The sequence below is a fragment of the Rhinoderma darwinii genome, chromosome 1 (genome assembly GCF_050947455.1).
Source record: "Rhinoderma darwinii isolate aRhiDar2 chromosome 1, aRhiDar2.hap1, whole genome shotgun sequence".
Classification (NCBI taxonomy): domain Eukaryota; kingdom Metazoa; phylum Chordata; class Amphibia; order Anura; family Rhinodermatidae; genus Rhinoderma; species Rhinoderma darwinii.
The window spans coordinates 33,426,216-33,431,772 of NC_134687.1; positions in this window are offsets into that span (position 1 = coordinate 33,426,216).

Consider the following 5,557-nt stretch of genomic DNA (forward strand, 5'->3'; position numbering starts at 1 on the left):
AGCGTTTCTTCATTAATGGCCACACTATTTTGCAGATAAACAGGCATTTTACCTCCAACACTGCGTGGCTATTAACGAGCAATTTGACAGCCAAACAGGGCGCCAGCACGTCTGCGTCACGGCCACTTTAATCCCACTTTGTCAGGCCTTATCTTATTAATAGGAGCAGCAAGATGGCAGACCTGGGCGCCTTCACTAGGACCCCAGGCTACCACGACAACCATCGGCACTCTGCAATCGGGGGACAATGGGATGATGGAGGGAGTCCCCCTTCTTTCTAACGACTTAGATGTTATGATCGCTATTGACTGCTGCATCTAATTGGTTAAATGGCAAGATAACCCCAATCCTGCCCGTTATAGTGAGGTGTCAGCTGTAACACGCACTGGATATGGCGCATGCTTAGCCCGTTTCTATTACCTGTCCTATAACCCCTTCCTATTACCTGTCACTTCTGTCACTTGACGAAAAACATACATACCTCCCGACTTTTGAATTCGGAAAAGAGGGACATTTTAAGCCACGCCCCTAACCACGCCAAATGTCCCGCATAAACACATCAAATCACGGCCAGATCCTTCTTCAAATAACAAGCGCACATTCTCACTGCGGATCTCTGAACTGTCTAGATATCACAGATATTATGGATCCGGTTATATCGTCTTTATGTTACTTTTCCTATCTTGGGTATAACATTTGCTCATCACGGCGGCGGCAGCTGCAGGACAAACCAAATGGCTGAGAACAATGAAAGTCAAGAGGGAGACCCTGTGGTGGATGACTTTTCAATTGACAGGTAGCAAAGTTAGAAGATGGGGATTTGTTTTTTCCAGTTGTGTAACTCTGCTACCGGTCAATGGAAAAATCATCCACCAGAGCCCCCTTGTAGATCGCTCCACACACAGCCTCCTGTAGATAGCACCAGACACAGCCCCCCTGTAGATAGCTCCACACACAGCCCCTCTGTAGATAGCTCCACACACAGCCCCCCTATACATAGCGCCAGACACAGCCCCCCTGTAGATAGCTCCACACACAGCCCCCTGTAGATAGCGCCACACACAGCCCCCCTGTAGATAGCTCCACACACAGCCCCCCTGTAGATAGCTCCACACACAGCCCCCCTGTACATAGCACCACACACAGCCCCCGTGTAGATAGCGTCAGACACAGCCCCCCTGTAGATAGTTCCAGACACAGTCCCCCTGTACATAGCGTCACATACAGCCCCCTGTAGATAGCGCCACACACAGCCCCCCTGTAGATAGCGCCACAAACAGCCCCCCTGTACATAGCTACAAACACAGCCCCCCTGTAGATAGCGCTACACACAGCCCCCCTGTAGATAGCGCCACACACAGCCCCCTGTAGATAGCTCCACACACAGCCCCCCTGTAGATAGCTCCACACACAGCCCCCCTGTAGATAGCTCCAGACACTGCCCCCCCTGTAGATAGCTCCAGACACAGCCCCCTGTAGATAGCTCCACACACAGCCCCCCTGTAGATAGCTCCACACATAGCCCCCCTGTACATAGCGCCAGACACAGCCCCCCTGTACATAGCTCCACACACAGCCCACTGTACATAGCTCCACACACAGCCACCCTGTAGATAGCTCCACACACAGCCCCCCTGTAGATAGCTCCACACACAGCCCCACTGTAGATAGCGTCAGACATAGCCCCCCTGTACATAGCTCCACACACAGCCCCCCTGTAGATATCTCCACACACAGCCCCCTGTAGATAGCTCCACACACAGCCACTCTGTAGATAGCTCCACACACAGCACCCCCTGTAGATAGCTTCACACACAGCCCTCCTGTAGATAGCGCCAGACACAGCCCTGCTGTAGATAGCGCCAGACACAGCCCCGATGTAGATAGTGCCACACACAGCCCCCTGTTGATAGCGCCACACACAGCCCCCTGTAGATAGCGCCACACACAGCCCCTTGTAGATAGCGCCAGACACAGCCCCCCTGTAGATAGCTCCACACACAGCCCCCTGTAGATAGCTTCACACACAACTCCCTGTAGATAGCTCCACACACAGCCCCCCTGTAGATAGCGCAAGTCACAGCCCCCTGTAGATAGCGCCAGACACAGCCCCCCTGTAGATAGTTCCACACACAGCCCCCCTGTAGATAGATCCACACACAGCCCCCTGTAGATAGCGCCACACACAGCCCCCCTGTAGATAGCTCCACACACAGCCCCCCCTGTACATAGCTCCACACACAGCCCCCCTGTAGAAAGCTCCACACACAGCCCCCCTGTAGATAGCTCCACACACAGCCCCCCTGTAAATAGCTTCAGACACAGCCCCCCTGTACATAGTGCCACACACAGCCCCCTGTAGATAGCTCCACACAGCCCCCCCTGTAGATAGCTCCACACACAGCCCCCCTGTAGATAGCTCCACACACAGCCCCCCTCTATATAGCTCCACACAGCCCCCCTGTAGATATCTCCACACACAGCCCCCCAGTAGGTAGCGCAACAGAACCCCCTTATACTTTGTGCCACAATGCCGCCAGAGCGGAGAGCGGTAGAGGTAGCCGGCCATACTGTTGCCACTCTCCGCTCTGCTTTGACGTCACTCACCGTCAGAAGAAGGCAGGAGTTTTGCAGAGGCGTTCTGACTGGTGTCGATGCCGGCCCGGGAGTGAACCAGTCCAGTCACCTGACCGGTGAGGTCAGGTGACAGGTCAGGTGACTGGACTGGTCCACTCCCGTGCCGGCATCGATCCCAGTGAGAACACCGCCGCAAGACTCCTGCCTTCTTCTGATCGCTGCAGCAGTGATCAACTGTTTTGATGCAGCACCCAGCAGGACATTTTGCAGACCGCCCGGGACGGCGGGACAGCGGTGAGAAACCGGGACTGTTCCGTCGGATCCGGGACGGTTGGGAGGTATGAAACATATAGTCGTTTCACTTGCATTTATTTCTCTGTAAGTGTATATTCACGCAGCGCGGTTGTTTCACATCTTTTTTCCGTACAGCCGAGAACTGCATGCGTTTCTGCAGCCAGCACAGAAATCATGGCGAATCGCGGTAACGATGCATGTGGTTTTACTGTGCGGATCTCGGTCACGCGGTGAAAAACATGTAACAACTGCACCGTGTGAATCAAACTAAAGTCAACCTAAAGATTTTACCATTGTAGTGTAAAGATAAAACAAATTCAAAGAATAGATTTCACTACATGATATTGTCTGCAGAACGTGAACTAGGTCATAGAAAGTTTTCCAGTTCAATAAATAATGTTACTCTAGTGACCTCTAGTGGAGAAAAGATGCAATGCAGGCAGAGTAAATGATTCCCTTTTTTCAGTAGAGAAGAGGAAAGTAAAGATTTATTTTTTTAAAGAAAAAAAGGCTAACAAAGTATTGACAAACGGATAAAACTGAATAAACAGTATAGAGTAAAAAAAATAACAGAAATTATACAAAGTGATTCAGAAAGGATGGTGCAAAAGCAAAGGCCTGTAGTTAAAGTAACATCAGTGGTAAAAGGCCAGTGACTGAAAAACTGCATTTTGCGTTGGGTGAAGCAATTAGAAACCAATGGGTGTTTATGTCGTGGGAAAAGTCCAGGCCAGCCAAGGGCTTCGGAAGTGACCGTGAAGAGGATTCGAGCCGTGTACGAGCTTAGTCCTAGAAAGTCGACCAGGCTGACTAGTATGGAACTACAGGTGCCACAAACCACGGTATGGCGTATCTTAAGCTTTGTAAGCCATACAGATTACATCTTCTTCAGGAGATGAAACCAGACGACAAACTGTAACGCTGTGACTTTTGCATTGACTTGCAGGGTCGATTGGAAAAGGACGAATTCGCTGACAGGCCGATCTTCAGCGATGAGGCGACCTTTCACCTCAGTGGAAAGGTCAATCGCCACAGCGTTAGAATTTGGGGCTCAGAAAAAACAATGTGCCCTTATGAAGCACACGAGGGACTCACCTAAAGTAAACATGTTCAATGCAATGAGCAGGCGCAAAGTCTGAGGGCCCTACTTTTTTGCCGAGGATAATGTCACTGGCCACTACTACCTGGACATGTTGGAGGAATGGCTCATGCCACAGATAGAGGAGGATCTGCCAGAAGAAGTCTATTAGCAGGATGGTGCACCTCCACATTTCCATTTGGATGCTCGCCGATTCCTGAATGAAACTCTACCGGAACATTGGATCGGTCGCGACGGGAACAATGATTCACCAATGTTGCGCTGGTCTCCACAATCGCCCGATCTAACACCCTGCAACTTCTTTCCGTGGGGCTACATTAAGGACTCTGTGTATCTCCTCCCCCCAGCCACAGGATGTGAACGACCTGAGACAACGCATCACTGAAACAGCGGAGTCCATATACGAGGATATGCTGGCACACGTCTGGACAGAACTGGACTACCGCCTAGAAATCTGCCGTGTCACTAATGGAAATCACTTTGAACATTTGTAGTGTATAGCTAAAACTTGGGTAGATAGTGTGTCTTTTCATGTTAACACATCATATTATATTTTCTCGATTATGAATACCGAATCTATAAGTTTTAGATATCTAGTATCTGGAGTGAACATTAGATAAATTTTGGGTCATCAGATTAATTAAAAGAATACAATTTTATTCTTAATCTAAAGAAAATTGTTCTGTGTATGGTCAGTTTAAAGGAGTTTTCACATTTTAGACATTTAGGGCATATCCACACTGGAGCCATAAATGTCTGATAGATGCGTGTCCCACCTCCAGAACAGGGCACCCTAAACCCTGTTTAATCTTGATCTAGTTGGTTCTCGGCCACTTCCTGATTAGGTGGTCGGGAGTTATGAAAACAGCCGAGCTCGCTGAGCTACAAGTGAATGCCACGGCGAGCTATTCTGTTTCCGGAATTCTGGAGCTATGGAAACAGCTAAGCTACTTTTGCTACTTTGTTAGAGATCACAGTTCTGCCCTAATGGAGCTAAGCTAAAAAGAAGCCAAGCAGCAAGCACTAAAAATAATGAATAGCAGTAAGCAGGACCTACAGGCAGTGGCGGATTAAGAAGACCATAGGCCCTGGGCTGTTCCACAAACTTGGGCCCCCCTTCCCCACCATGGCCATGGCCGCTCTGCCAGGTCTATAGTGAACACCACCTTTTTGTGCGAGCATTGACAAATGGTTGTTACGATTCCCCTTGTCAAAGGGCTGTGTCCCTACATACTGACAGTCTCCAACCATCGCTGACAGTATCACACTCTGTAGGGACACTTCCTCTTGACAATGGGCATGGTAACACACATTTGTCTATTAGCTCTGGGCACACAAAGATATATAGAATACAAGGATTTCCTACAACAGACATGTCAGGAGAAGGGACAGATCCTCTTTAGATCCAGTGACTCACAAGTGATGTCTTCTCTGATGGGAGTCGTTCTCTTTTCTTCTACATCTGACGAAGACCATTATGGCGACTTCTCCTGACGAGACATCTTTGCCCATCACTTCTGCAGCCATTTCCAGCCTCTATAGAAACACACAAATGTAGACACCAAGGCCTAGGACCATACATTAAAG